The following is a 17,184-nucleotide window of genomic DNA, read 5'->3' as shown; positions in this document are numbered from 1 at the left end:
CAATGCAATTTAGATGTGTCTCCATTTTGATCTTCCATATGCCATAGTTGGTTCCATCAAGTTTAGGATTGTCCTTCCTAAAATAATTAGTAGACATTGGATCTCCTCAAGCTATTAAACTTCTGCAAAAGAGGACTAGGCTCTGATACCAATTGTTAGGTCCCAGAGACAACTGAGAGGGGGGAGTGAATCAGTTGTCTAATAAATTCAAACCAAAAATGACTTAGCCAACTTAATGCTTAATACCGGTAAACCACTTCAATATGCCAGTAGACAGTTTTAATAGTTAATTGCTATACTGGTAAGGATTAGTGCATGAAACATAAACACAAAGTCATCCACAACACATAACACCAATATTTGTACGTGGAAACCCTGTAAGGGGAAAAACCATGGTGGGAAACCTTACACACAATTAGATGATACTATTGTAGATAGTAAGTGTACATAAATTGGGTCTGCACATGCAGAAAGGCCAACCGCCTAGAGCTCACTGCTCAATCACAAAATGGGAGTCACACTGACAGTTGGATGGTTAAATCCAATAAGAATGTACTACAAAAAATAGCATCTTCATATGCTAGATCCAGTACCAGTGTAGTTTTGATTGTCTTCACAAAAACCCTCCTTCAATCTTCAAATGATGTCTGCATGTATAGCTCTGCTTATTCTCACATATACCTTCACACAATCCTTTTTCGCATTCCACATTTGATCTTACAAATAAGATCTTACATTTATACCATAACCTAAGACCAATTTTAGTAGGTCAACTCTACAAGATATTACAACAAAAAGTATTTTACAAACAATACAATATCCGATGTAATAACCGATTGAACATGTCGGCTTAATGCATTTACAACAATAATTAATCATCTCCATAGCATACCATGTTGATCTAGAAAAGATAAAACCTACTGGTGTAACCCTGGACCTATTTGTCGGTAATAGAAAATATGCAAATATGAATATACCTATAAACAAAACTCTAAGACAAGATGTCCAAATGATTTCTTCGACATAACCATGTGTTTTCCATATCATTCCAAGTGCTGGTGATCATTATACCTTGCCAGTGTATTAGATATCGGTGACTGTGCATGAGTCACTTGCTTGCAGGTGAATGTTGTTGATTCTCCAAAGTGCCAGAGTTGATAATTGTTTATTAGGTGTTGACAGCAATGACAAAACCATACCAAAATACCAACACCATATACACATTACCAGGATCTGGACATGTTACTAGGATCAGGACTTAGTCGGGTATGAAGTGAATACCGGTGCCAGTGTAAATCAATGTGAATACCAATACCAGTTGAGTGCAATGTATGTCGGTTAACCAAACTATGAAACCATTTACCCTGAGATAATGAGTTGTCATCAATGACAACCCATAATGCCATGAACCTTACCGGATGAGTGTCAATTGCCAACATTTTCACCATTGCACAACTTCAGCTTCTTCCTCCTTGAATAAAATGGTTCATAGTCCCTTTCTCTTTGCATCGATAACTCCAACCAACCATATCATCAAATTGCTAGGAAAGATTTCCCACTTGATTGTTACAAGTAAAATTTACATGCAATTTTCTTTAACATTGGCAACTGCACTTTGCATGTCAGTAATAGACCATTGTTTGATGGGTATAGGTGAAGGCCCCAATTACACATTACATGATCCATCAATGCTAACAAGTAGCTCAACATTTGGTTTGACATAATTTGTATTGGTCATTTCTTTTACACATTCAAGAACAATACCTTCTTGGTTGGTAATTATCGTCACTTCCAGATCAAACTATAATAGTGAAGCACATCCCATGAGAGACTCTAATTGTGTGTCTCCAAATTGATCTCCTTCCTTTTTTATATCATGTCATGATTTTCAGTGAACCTGCACGAATAATATAATAAGTATTTCTTGTAATTGAAGTATAAATAGGTTTGTCAATAACAAAAACATAAACATGCATGGTCTTAAAGGCTTAAGACTATAATGCAACATATAGTATATGTCAGGAATATATACAAGCAAATTCATATAACCTTTTATATATATATATATACACACACACATATATATATACACATATATATGCATACATATATATATATATATGTATATATGTATATATATACATATCTATATATATGTGTGTGTATATATATATGAGCATGTGCACAAGATTAATGAATTTTTATGCATTTTTTGTTAATATAAAAGGTATGTCATGATGTAACAATGACCTTCCAAGAGCAATTCATGGTGAGAAATTATGGAATTGATCAAAAGGGTGTGTTAGCAAGAAATATAAGGAATGCAAACTAGAGTTCTTGTTGGAAATATGTTATCATTGATGCCAATGTACCATTAATGACAACCTATCAATTCTATAGAGATGATTGATATAGTTGAAGAGGATAAGAAATGGTTTGAACCTATTTGACAGAGATGGTTTGATAAAGATAGAGACATGGCATCAACATGATTGAGAACAAGCAAGATAGTTCAAAAGACCAACATATGTGTTCATGACAAAAGATGACAATAAGATAGTTTGAAAGCATGGTATGTACATAGTCAAGTTAGTAACACATTGATTATAGTTTGAATGAGGGATGCAATAACGTTGGTTTATTTCTATAGGTGCAAGGAGTTAGATGGATTACATTTGGTATTATGTTCATAATTGTATTGTTGAGCAAAGTTGTTTGAGGCATAAATTGCATACTTTTCTAAGTCAATGTATTTGTACTTTGGTTAGCATTCCTTCACCTTCCTATGTTTGGCCTTTTGGTTCTAGATTTAAGTTTATCATATACCAAGGAAGTCATTTCTAGGCTTTCATGTCATTAACCTTTCTACAGTAAGTGTTAGAAGTGACTATTCTCCAAATTGCACCATAATAGAGCTATGTGTCTTTGATATTCACCAAAACGCTCTACATTCCTCTAGATTCATAGATATGGTTGTGCAGATTTGTAGATATTAGCATAGAGGTATAAGGGTTTAGCCATGCAATTTTTTAATGAATTGGTAATTTGGAATGCAATATATCAAGTGTTAAGATGTTACAATCAGTTTGAGATGCTATGTTTTCATCAATTTAATGGGTTTCTCTACTTGCATCAACATTTTATGATCAAATACTTCAAGAGGTGGTAGTAGGGATACTAGGCATAGGTTACAATGTTCACATCTTGATCTACATGATGGTTTTGGTCTCTCACTGGTAGCACAAATGTGTATAACTGATAGTTTTAATGAAATTGTTGTTGTTTGGTTGACAATTTGGTTTCCTTCATTTGTGGTTTGATCTTGATCTATTATACTTACTTTGGAGGATACATTGTAATTTGTTTGGGGCTAGTTATGCCTTGGGTTGATCAACAATTCATTTTAGTTCATGATGCATATGTTTGAATTTGACCTATGTTGTGTCACACATTTCATCTAAGGGTCATCTTGGACCTAACCTAATTGGTGTTTTGAGTTGGTGTAGAGGATATATATAGAAGAACAAGTCATTTTGTGAAGTGTGTCAATTTAGAATGATGGATTAATTATGTAAAAAGGGGATTTCAAAATATGCATATGTCATATGCATCTTTTATAATAGTTTAAGTTCATGTTTTTCATTCATTGTAATCTTCATGTATCCCACTCTAAGAAGGTCTTTTTATCTTTCTCAACAAGTTAATTAGGGAGTAGTGAGATTCCTTAGGCAATAAGCCTTATAAAACTATCATAAAACTTTTTCATATAGTGCAATTTAACTCTCACTATGGATTTCCAAAATTGGGCTTTCCACGTAAAAACCTTGGTGTCCTTGTGTGGAATGTTGTGGTGCATGGTTTGATCTTTGTTATTTCATTCAGCAAATCTGATTTGATGTCTAACTTAAAAATGGAATTGATTAAGTTTAACTAAATATTGATTCACCCCCCCTCTCAATCTTCGGGTGTGTTTAACAGTTTTGTACCCTAAGGATTTATGATGTTGTAGTCTTCTACCCTAGACTAAGTCCTATAAAGGAAACAAGGAAAGATATCTAGACCTATGATTAGTTGTAAATAAAAATAAGAATAACATATACACACAATAGATCAAAATTGAAAAATATTTTTATTCATTATATCAACAGGTATCCAGCACATTCCTTATATATCCTTATATCTCTTATATCTTATTAACTCCTTATATTCACCTTACTATCTCATACTACTCGTGAGTAGATATCAATAGCTACTTATAGTTACAATAGGGGACATGGCCCTTAGATAACATTCATAGACTATATTCAATCTTACAAAACTTTCATTGTAAAGTCTTATTTTTGGCAAGATATAGCAATTTCTCTAAATCTATATATGTAGTTTGTTTTCTAGCCAATGTCATCCCCTCTTCAAAACTTTTACTTGTCTTCAAGTCAACCTTGTCTAGAATCATCATGGTAATGTTTTAACCTTACTCAATTAACATAACATTGTAGGATGGATCCATCAAGGAGCTCTAATTGACTATCGTTGGAATTTAGGATAACATTTATTTTATAGGGTCATAACCATCAGAATTTAAGTTTTCCCTTCTTCTTAAACTTGTTGTCATATAATAGTATAGTATCTCCAAGCTCAAATTACTTTGTCCTTAATTTTCTCTCATGGAAGGCTTTCTTTTTTCTTCATTTCACCCACAAATGTGATTCATCTAATTGTCTTTCTTCATCCCACTTTTCTAATGCTTCTAACCCATGTTTATAATTCTAGTGTCATAAAATTGCACCTCCTACAATTTTAACCACATTTGAGGTCCTCACCTTGGTGATGATGTCCTCCTTCCTAGCCAAGACCCCTTTATGCATTTTCACCCCTTCCCCCCTTCCTGTTTGAGCCCTGAGATAGCCTCAGGACCCTATCTAGGCCCCAAGATAGGGTAGGATAGGGGCTTCGCGCCCCTATCCCACCCTCTTAGGGTGGCCCCACAATAGATCCCCCTGGCCCCAAGATAGATCCCCCTGGCCCCATTTGCACTTTGGGATCCTAAATCTCCCTGATGTTGACCTTTTATGAGATGAATTAATCTTCAAGAGGCATGGATAAAAGGGAGTTGGTTTTCTCATTCACATAAGTAGGGATGGGAGGCAAAATTCAAGTGAAGTGGATCGTATTCAAGCATAGGCAACGTTATACATTATAAAGAATTTAAGCATTCAAGTCTTCTTCATTCATCCATTGGAGCAATATTTAAACATTCATTTGAAAGAATGTGTATGTGTTAGGGTTTTGTCATATTATATGCCATTTAATGCAACACTTGTGATTACATTCAAGAAACAAAGAAATCATCATTAACAAATTGCAAATCTACAAGGTATTTCATTGTTTACATTCAAGCATTTGCAATTACTTTATTTCAAGGTTATTCCTCAATCAGGGTTTGACTAAGGCAAACCCCTATCCACAACACCTTTTCCTCTCTTTTTTGTGTGTAGGTTGTAGGTATGTAGCTGCAATTGTAGGTTTGGGCTTCATTTGCAGAGATGGAAGAACCCTTTTCATTTCACGGATTTTGTGGAGGACCATATACATTCCTGCCACAGTCCCGATGACTTTTCTCCAAATTTGCAAGGTAGATTTGTATCAGTCTAATTATATTAGATACAAAGTTACAACATGATCCCAAACTAGTAGCTCCTCATTTCACTCATTTTCTCTCTCTCTTTTCCACAGTCAACAAGTCAACTTTCTCATTTACAAAAGAGGGTAAATCACACTTCAACCCTTGCAATCCACTTGGAATTCACATCCTTGTCTCCCTTGGATTTGGATCTAGTGGATTCAAACCCCTCTTTTGAATGTAAATTTCCTCCAAGTGAAAATCATCCTAGTGACTTCCTTTCTCTCTCCTAGGTGGGGAGTCACTAGGGTTCAATTTTCCACTTTACATTTTGGTGAACCCAACATCCTACATCTTAATTTTGATTTATTCTTATTAGATCTAATTAATTACAATTTGGATTTCAAATTTTCATTTTGAAGTTTGATCTATTTGCAAATTTTGGAGGTTAATTACATAAAAAACCTAATTTTTCATTTTGAGGAAATTAAGCTTGTGAAGTGCAACATTTTAATTTCTTGTTTCAGATCTGATTTCTATTTCAAAATTGCAATTTGAATCTATCTCTTTATTCTGAAAAATTCAGTGGTTAAATCATAAAACCCTAATGTTTAATATCTTTCTATTTTCTACCTTTGACTGTGAATTTGATCGATCTGGACATCTCTAAATCAGCTATTTTTTTGGATTCTGCAATAATATCATAATACCTAACATCCCTAAAAAATTTGAAAAAAGTTGGTAGAACCGTGTGCACTTTCGCCACGGTCCTCATCGTTTTTCCCAAAATTTCGGGAGATGGAATTGACTGTATTTTTTTGCTCAAATCTAGAAAATTGGAGAACTTTATCAATTTTAACACCCTCTAAGGTCGACCACAAATTCAAATTCAAATTTCAAAATTTAAATTTCAAATTTGCAATTCAAATTCCATTTTCCCTCCTTTATTAAATTTTCTATGCATGTATGGGGTGAACATTATTCTTGTTTGATCATCAATGAATATGGAGTTCTTATCTTATTTTGCTAATTCAATTTCTAGTTACATTAAAGATATTCATGATGTTCCCTTTCATGCATATGATGATATTTTAGTTCTCCCTTTCATTCATAGCTATGATTTACCTTCTCCCAAAATTGATCTCATTAATGAGAGCACATTGATGCAAAAAGGGAATATGGACACTTCTTTCAAAGATCACCCTCCTAAAGATGAATCTTTGGAGAATTGTGTTCCTTATTCTACTAAAAATTATCTCCCTCATAAGTATTATTTGGTGCAAGAGGATGGTATTATGGCTACTTATCCTAGTGATACCATACCTTCTTTTCATGAACTTCCCTCTAAAGATGAATCATTAATTAAATATGATAATCCTTTTTCTAATGAGTGTCTTGAACATAAAGATACCTTAGAACAAAATGATGATATTATTTCTCATCATAATGATCTCTCTCCCCAAAATCAAGAGCCTAACAAAAATCAAATCAATTTCATTCATGTTCCTACGAAACCAAAACTTCTTTTTGATTATCATGTTGTGCCTTACACATATACTAATGAGGTAATTGAAGTATCATATGCTTTCTTAGTTATTACAATCCTCTCTTCAATTCACTCAATTATATCATCTCCTACCAAATAAGTTCCTAAAGAAGAACTCTTAGAGGATGATTGGGGGTCCTTAGATTTCACTCCTACCTTTTCTAGCAAGTCTAAAATGCCTGGATTTCACATTCCAAATTTTTCTCTTAACACATATCTTGAAATTTATTGGTCCTCTTTAAACTTTAAATCAATTCGCCCTAAGAGTGAACCTTCTTTTTAACATACACATGGATGTAATAGACAAATTCTTGAATGTGAGTGACAAAGTCATAAGAAATCACACTTTCCTTTGTCCACATCTTCTTCTCCATTGTCTTGTAAATCCACACCTTCTCATTCTAATTTTGAGTTGCAGCAATAAAATGTGTTGACTAATCTTCTAAATTCCAACTTAATATATCCTCTTTGTCCTAAATGAAGAAGAAAACATAAACAATATTCTCAAAATTCTTCTTTTTGTAAATATCATCAAATCTATGGCCATTCTACTAATGAGTGTCAAGCTTTGAAAACAAAAATACAACATTTCATTGATTTAGGAATCATAGAAATAACATATGACAATGAATGACATATTCATCATGATCATTTAAAATAACATTCAAGTTTCTATTATGTTGCTCCTCACTATGTGACATAGTTAGCCTACTTATTGGGGGCTCTTTGTCATTCGTGGTGGTACAATTTCAGGTGCAATCATACTTAGTGAGAAAAATAATAGTCTATTTATTATTTCCTCTATGCTTGGGGCAAGAATATTTATTTTCCTCTTTCTAAGGTTTCACTATTTTCTTCATGGGGTACATTATTCATAAACTTGATTTCCTTTCTTGCATGGAGTTTTCCTTCATACGAGCACATGTTTGTTCCATGAGTGGGATATTCTCCTTGCTTGAAATGGTACATCTATTATGAATAATCTCTATTTAGAGGACTTTTCTGAACCTTATTCTTCTTCTTTCTCTCTCTTTGAAAATTACCTCTTCTATTGTGTTATTCATAACTTGATTTCATTTCTTGAATGGAGTTGTCCTTCATGCGAGCACATGTTTGTTCCTTGGTTAGGATGTATTCCTTCTTTGAAATGGTACGTCTTCTATGAGAGGTATCTCTCTAGAAGCTATGTAATTCTTCTCATTGTCCTACAATTGGGTGGCAATGATCTCTCTCCCTCTCTCTTTCTCTTAGAATCCACTTTTCCTTATTGTGTGGATGGTGTGAGCTTTATTACTTGATGTCATTCCCTGTGCAAAATTGTTGGTTGTTTTCTCAAGGATTCTCTCTTATATAAGCGGTGTATGTCCTTGATTAAAACCTCCTTCACACATGGTAATGTATATCTATGATAAATTCACCCATCCCTCTTGGCACTAAAAGTGAGTAATCCTTCACTGAGAATCCTTTTCACCTAGGAATAGGAGGAAGGATTGCATTCTTGTTCTCTCCTTTTCTTTGTTCTGGAAGATGTTATATTTGTCTAAGAAAACTCCTCTTGGGGGTAGATGTCTTTTGCACAAAGAGCTCTTTTCCTCCAAGGATCACCTTTACACTTACATGAAGATATCTCTTTTCAACTATCTTATCCTTGCTTGAAGAGTATTCCCTCTCTTACTTGGATTTCTGACATTGTTTCATAATGGATATCTTCTTTGTGATGAAGGTAGGTATCCTTGTTCTTATTTCCTTAAGATATCAACATTACTCTATGTCAACATCTTAAGGGGGGGGCACCCACATTGCTCCTTTATACTATACTTCTCTCACACATTGTAAGGTGGGACATTCTTAGAACTAGAGGGTGGCCTCTTAGAGAAAGATGCCATCACTTTTCTTGTATAGTGGGAAATTCTTGGAACCAGAGGGAAGCCTCTTAGACAGAGATTTTGTCACTTTTCTTGTACAGTGGAACATTTTTGGAACTAGAGGGAAGCCTCTTAGAGATAGATGTCATCACTTTTCTCTCGTACAGTGGGTCATTCTCAAAGCTAGAGCATAGACTCTTAGAGAAAGATGATGCCACTTTTTGCAGGGTGATTATTATTTGAACCAGAGCACAAACTCTTAGAGTGAGATATCACACTTTTCTTGACACTTGTACTATACATTTTAGACAGCTTGTAGCATACTCGAGCTTAGACTCCTATGAGGAACTTCCAACCTTACTTGCACACACATACGCTTGAGGTTGGGTGGAACTAACAGTGTTCATACTCTCCTCTCTTACATAGATCACCTAGATAGGCTTTGGGGGATAGATTTCCATGTCCTTCTCTCCATGGATCACCTAGTTTTAGGGGCAAGACATCCATGGTTTCTCTCTTTTTCACCTTTCTTCTCATGGATCACCAAAGTGTGTATTCATGTTCTGTCTCTTCTTCCTCTCATGGACCCATTATTTTTATTGATGGTTCATGGATGATGTCAAATTTTCTCTTTTATGTGATTTCTTGTGTTTATGTGGTGGTATTGGTCTTTGTGTCCTGATTAGTTGTTGAGATATCTGAGTATCGAGGTCTCTTCAGATAGTTGGTTTGTCATCTTGTGTCTTGTCTTGTCGTGTGTCTTTTTCACTTTGTTCTTGTTTTGTGTGTCTTGTTTCTTTTGCTTTGTGTGCTCTTGCATATGTTTGAGTTAGTTAAGATCCTAAGATTGGGGGCTTGGTTCCTTAAGATTAGTGACATATTATACTCCTTGAGATCTTGCTCCGCATCTCTGATCTTTATCTATCTCTTTCTTCTACTTTATCGATAGTAGTGGCATAAGACATAATCCCGCTAAAGTGGGGGCTAAATGCAGTGTCATAAAATTGCACCTCCTGCAATATTAACCATATTTGAGGTCCTCACCTTGGTGATGACGTCCTCCTTCCTAGCCAAGACCCCTCTCTGCATTTTCACCCCTTTCCCCCTTCCTGTTTCAGCCTTAAGATATCCTTGGGACCCTATCCGAGCCCCAAGATAGGGTAGGACAGGGGTATGGTGCCCCTATCCCACCCTCTTAGGGTGACCCCAAGATAGGTCTCCTCGGCCCCATCTGCACTTTGGGATCCTAAATCTCCCCGATGTCGACCTTTTATGAGATGAATTGATCTTCAAGAGGCATGTATAAAAGGGGGTTGGTTTTCTCATTTGCATAAGTAGGGATAGCAGGCAAAATTCAAGCAAAGTTGATCATAAGCAAGCATAGGTGAAGATATATATTATCAAGGATTCAAGCATTCAAGTCTTCTTCATTCATCCATTGGAACAATATTTCAACATTCATTTGAAAGCATGTGTATGTGTTAGGGTTTTGTCATGTTACATGCCATTTCATGCAACACTTGTGATTACATTCAAGAAGCAAAGCAATCATCATCAACAAATTGCAGATCTACAAGGTATACATTTCCATTGTTTACATTCAAGCATTTGCAATTACTTTCTTTCAAGGTTGATTTCTTAACTAGGGTTTGATTGAGGCAAACCCCTATCCCTTTTCGTTTCATGGATTTTTTGGAGGACCATGTACATTCCCGCCACAGTCTCAATGACTTTTCTCAAAATTTACAGGGTAGATCTATATCAGTCTAATTAGTTTAGATCCAAAGTTACAACGGGATCCCAAACTGGTAGCTCTTCATCTCACTCATTTGATCTCTCTATCCACATAGTCAACAAGTCAACTTTCTCATTTACAAAAGAGGGTAAATCACACTTCAACCCTTACAATCCTCTTGGAATTCACATCCTTGTCTCCCTTGGATTTGGATCTAGTGAATTCAAGACCCTCTTTTGAAAGTAATGTTCCTCCAAGTGAAAATCATCCTAGTGACTTCCTTTCTCTCTCCTAGGTGGGGAGTCACTAGAGGTCAATTTTCCACTTTACATTAATATTCTTCACCAATTAATCTCAAAGTGAGGGTCATTTAGTGAATGTTGATTATAAAGTTAATAGATAAGCTATTTTATGTGTTATAGACTAAGTCAAAGGGTGTACGTGGTGTATCTCATTTGTATGTAGTTTGGTAAACCTAGAGTACTACTAGTATCTTAATATCTCAATCAATTTTATTTGCATTGCACATCTTAGTGAGGGTTGTTGCAATGATTTTATTCAAAGCTTTGCTTGCCCCATTTGCTTGTGGATGGTAAGGAGTACTTCATTACGTGTAATCATGAATTTTTATAGGAAATCGTTTATAGCATTATTGACAAAATGTTTTCCTTGGTCACTTGTGATACTTAAGGGGCACCCAAATCTAATAACGATATTATTCTACATGAATTTTGCAAAAGTATATGCAGTACAATCTTTGGTTGGCTAGCTAGTCGACACCAACAATAATAAATTTAGCTTTTGATAGTTTAAATAGAGGGTCAATAGGTCCAATGAAATCAATTACCCACTTTTCAAAGGGATTTTGTGCCAAGACCAATTGCAATGACATCTCATATTTGGTAGTAGGTCATCGGTTTCTTTGACAAATATCACATTTCCTTGTATAATATTTACTATCTTTGTATATGTTAGGCCAACATAATCTAGATAACAATATCTTTGAGCTATGGAATCTCTACAATTATGTGCTTCTTCTATTCCCTAATGGGATTCTCTTGGCATCTATTCCTTTTCATGCTCATAAACAACTCTTTGGATTACATATCCCTTTCTTTCTTATACAAAGATCACTTTTTAAAGTAAATAGTAATCATTTTCTCAACAACAGTTGTTTGTCATGTACATTCATATTTGGATGGTATGTTGTTGTAGAGAGTAGTGTAGAAATTCCATGCAGTTCCTTTAGTAGTAATATGATTTGGAAAAGGTATGTGCTAAATAGGTCTTCTACATCACCTTCTTTAGGCTCCTCTCCTGCATCAATCCTAGATAAGTAGTCTAACCTTGATTGTTTCTCCTGGGTTTGACCATTATAGTATTAAACTCTTGGAATAGTAAGATTCATCTACATAAATGTCCTTGTATTATTAGTTTGTTTAGGAGTATCTTCAAGGGCTCATGATCAGTGTAAAATGTGAAGGGAGTGGATAACTTGTAGTGTCAGAATTTGCGTAAAGCATAACCATAGCTAAGACATGACGTTTAGTAGTAATGTAATTTATATTTTCTTGTGATAATTTTTGGTTGGCATATGCTATAGGATGGTCCTTATTGCCTCTAGGTTGGGCCAGTATTGTGCCTATGGCTATTCCAGATGCATCTACATGAATATGAAAGAGCATTAACCAATCCAAGAAGATGAGAATGGTTGATTCTATTATTTTCTTCTTTAGGCTATCAAATGATTGTTGAAATTTCTCTACCTATGTGATGACTTTGTTGGTTTTCCACTTTTAAGAAACTCATCTAGGGTTGCAGCTACAATAACATACTTTTAATCAACTTCCTATTATACCCAATGTATCTAGTAAATGTCTCTACTTTTGGAGCTATCTTCGAAGATGGTAGATTCATGATTAAGGCAATCTTCATTAGTTCTACCATTAAAATTTCTTTCTAAATGATATGTCCCAATAGTATGCCAAAGGGGACCACAAAAATGCACTTCTTTAGGTTTAGAGAAATATGCATACTTCTACACTTCTCAACATTGTCCAGAGTACTTGAATATGATTTTTAACAAGCCCAAACACTATTAAATAATCAAAATAGACCTCTGAAAAGTTTTGAATGAAGGCTTTAAAAGTGTTGAACATGATCCAAGATGAAAATAGAAAGGGAATTTTTTAGACCAAATGACATTAATGTATACATGAAAGATCCACATTTTGTAGAAAATGTAGCTTTAGGTTGTGTGTGTGTGAAAAGTAGAATAAGAACCTGTATCTGCAAGACACAACACTTCAATCAAGTCATTACATGCATGGTTAATCAAGTATAATCAATGAATAGTAAACCATAACAAATCAACCCATTGCCTTCTAAAAGATGTGAGTATATGATTGCTCTCAGATTATAAGCAATACAAGCGACTAGACAACATCAAGACAAAGGATTTTATCTATATGAACATGATGAATGCTAGATGGATGCAATATTAATCTAACAAGATTTTTGCAATATTAAGCTAAATGATTTAATCAATGTGAAATTATTAATATGCAATATATCAATGAATCCTAGAGAAAAAATAGTATAATAACAATGTATTCTCCAGCCTCCTTTGAATGAGAGATAAGCCTAAATTTATAGAAAATTCAGAAAGGAACCAACGGCTAAGATCAAATGATGATGAGCGGTCAAGATTTTCCAAGAGGAAGCACAATCCAGGTGAATTGATGTGATTGGATGCTTTTCTTATTTTTAAAGGAAATTGAACTAAAATTAAGATAAAATCATAAAAAACTGATTTATTCTCTATTTCATTCAATTTGAATATTTAATTGTTTTAATTGCTTTCTTTGAGATTATCTATCAATTTTTAATTTGTTCTTTCAAGATTATCTCCAATTGATTTCTTTTCTCAATTTTTAATTAGTTTTTGTGAATTAATTCATTTTTTGATTTATTTCCTCTTTTGAAGATTTGATGGCAAATTGATTTATTTAATTAAATATGCAAGGATATTCAATTTAAATAAATAAGGTAATTATTTTAAAATGATTTACTTGGAATGATCAATTAATTAAATAAATATTTAATAAATATTGGTTGATTAATTTGCCATGTGACATTTGATGATTAAAGAATTAATTGTGTGCTCAAGATTTATTTAATTGCCTTTGGTTAGGACCTTGTTTACATTGTCGAGATTAGGGGCTCATGGTTTAGATGACCATTTTTAGGGTATTACATTTGCCCCTCTTTGAATTAATGTGCGAGCAGTGCGCTATTTCAAAGAAAATTTGATGTCTAGGAGATACTAGTTTTGAACTTGATTGATCACGAACTAGATGAAAAGCGAGGTGTTTAGCTTGATTTGAAGTGACAAAGTTGATTGAAGTCTGATTAAAGTGATACCTATCCCGAACTTGATTGAACTAGGAATGATAGAAAACAAAAGATACTGAACTTGAACTTGATTGATCAAGAAGTGGATCTTACTGATCTAGAACTTGATTGATCTTGACACAATGAGTGATGATAAAAATCGATCTTGAACTTGATTGATCAAGATACAATGAGGATAAACTGTTCATCTTGATCAAGAAACAAATGTTGAACACCTTCTTAGATTTAGTGTGATCATAGAAACTCTTTAAACCCTTGATTGAGTTTAAATGAATAATCAACTTGATGAAAAGCGATGAAACTGATTAACGTTAAGAGATTGATTCAGATGAAGACAAATATCAGCTTGATATGAAGCGATGAAATTGATATGCCCCTAACGATGAGGTCTTATTTGATTGATTTTCTTTAGTTGAAAAAGATTTTTTTGCTCGACTTTTGATGAAGATTTGAAAATTTTCTCGACATTCGAAGATGTGAGGTCATAAGGTCACAAGTATGCCCCTCGAGAGTGAAATCGAAAGATGGCGAGGGTTCATGATTATAGGCAATTTTGAGTGATGATAATGATTTGAGCACAAATTGATTCAGAGGAATTTTTGAAAATTTTGTGAGAAATTGAGCACAAAGTTGATTTGTAGAAATTAAATTGAGATTCAGAGTTGACATTGAGCGCAAAGTTAAAGAAAGAACATTTGATGAAAAACGGTAAGTGGTCCAAATTCTGAAATTGACTAGCAAAATGATCTCTAATTTCAATTTCGATCCCGAAAATGGAATCAAAATGGTCAAATTAGCTAAGAGTACAATTTTCATGTCCATTGGAGCAAGTTGAAAAATTAGGTTTTTGGCTATATATGGGACAAAAGTGTCATTTTCAATTCATTTTAACCCTCCTAGTTTGAAAATTCAAAAAGCCTTCTGTGAAGAAAATGGTGGTCCCTACTCGTCAGCATCTATTCGAGTGCCAGAGAAGACATAATCGACCCCAAAACTATGAGCCAACTGTAAGTGATCGATCTTAAGCCTGTTTGTGTTTCCAATTTTGATTTTTTTTGTTCAATTTTCAAGTTTTCCACATGTTTGGGGTCGGACATCACATTTTTTCGTGTGAGACAAGATCCTGTCTTGTATGAGAAACTGGTAAATTTTCTTTCGTCATTTGAGCCCATTAGTTTTGTCATTCTAGGGCTACCCATGTGTCATACAAAAGTATAAAAAAACCATTTTGTCATGCAGGGTCCAAAAGTTTGTTGCTTGAGCTTGGTTTGTCGTACTAGGGATATTCCTAGCTCATACGAAATGTTGCTTTTCTATGTTTTGTTGTTCAAGAGACAGTAAGCATTTTTGAGGGTGTAAATGTGAAATTTTGATTTTGCATTTGACTTAGTTGGATTTGCATGATGTTTTGCTTCTCTTGTAGGCTCATTTGGAATGTTTTCTGATGCTTCGTTGCTGGGTTTGTTTGTTTTTTTGTAGGTTCAATTACCTCCTATGTTGTTCAGATGTGTATATCCTCCTACCATGGCATTAGTGTGACATTTATCTAAGGTTGAGAAAGCTCATATTGACTTGTGTGACTTGACTCATTTGTTGGGATTACCTGATATCTATGTGAATCACGGAATGCTCACAACATTGGTAGAGCAGTTTCATTTAGAGCATAATACATTTCATCTGTCGGTGGGAGTTTGTATATGTCATTTGACATCATTTTGTACTCTTACTTGACATGATATATATATACAAGATCCGATTTGACTTCATCGTACTTGTGTTGATTTGCTTATGAGATGTCTTTTATATGCTTTATTCTATATGTATGCATTTCTTTTCAACCTGAATGTATGAATGCGAATGGAATATGAATGTTTATTTTTGTTTATTTTTAGATGCAAATAAATGAATGAGTATGAGTAACTAGAATGAGTAATACAATAAGATGGATTCAAATGAATGATAGTCAATGTATGAATCTACATAAGATGCTCATGTATGCAGCTAACATCTCAAAACACAAGTACTCAATTGGAGAAATGATGAAAATAGACCACTTAGCGAAGAAATGATGAAGCTCCACCTCTCATTCAGAAGATAAAGAGATCATTGCTATTATGCTGAAATCACTCTAAATGCACAAAATACAAAATGAAATGAAATATGAGATGCAAAATACAACCTAAGCCTAGTCACTAGATTGTGAAAAGCTTAATTTTCATCATTTAGCATTTTACAATTATAGTAGGCAGATTAGAGTTCCTTGCTTTTCATGTGCAATATTAATTATCTTGTCTGCAATGACCCTTTTTTCGTTCATATCCTTGGACAGATTTCGTAGGGACCTGGATTGCACAATAAAGAAATTCCCTCAAAATAGACAAAGAAATCATGTGAACCTCCTTGTAGCATTCAAATAAGCAGAGTCAAGGTATGTGAGGTGATTTCACCTTGATGTGAAGGCTCTTATCACAGACACCCAACTAATTTAGATGTTTCCAGATCATTGGGTTCATTCCTTCAAGTAGAAAACAAAGAAGATATTATGCCCCCAATCCTTGCTCCTCTTAGTCAAGATAGACTTCCTCTAATAATTGAAAACCAATATAAAAGACAACACACAAAGAAAATTTTCATTCATAGCTCAAATCGTTTAGTGATTGTTTTTCGTTATGTTGTTTTGCTTGTTTACTCAGTGATAAAACTCTTCAGTAGTCAGGAGACAGGTAGCTGACTCGGAATGGATGACCAGGTTTCATTGACGTAAGGTTGACTTGGTTGATACTACTTAGGACATGTAATGTGCTCAGTTGATTACCTTAAGACTAGGACATTGATCAGTTTCAAGCCATGAGGGTTCCAATGAACCAAGATGTCACAAAAGTGACTAAGATATGTACAAGCGAAAGCAAATATGCAGAAAAATAGGAATGCCAACATTGCATTGATAGATGGAGAGCTTGAGTATAAGAGGCGTGTGTTCACCAAGTTTTCACCTGCTTGGCAG

The sequence above is a fragment of the Cryptomeria japonica genome, chromosome 9 (assembly GCF_030272615.1).
Source record: "Cryptomeria japonica chromosome 9, Sugi_1.0, whole genome shotgun sequence".
Classification (NCBI taxonomy): Eukaryota; Viridiplantae; Streptophyta; class Pinopsida; order Cupressales; family Cupressaceae; genus Cryptomeria; species Cryptomeria japonica.
Note: the sequence above shows the minus strand (reverse complement) of the source record.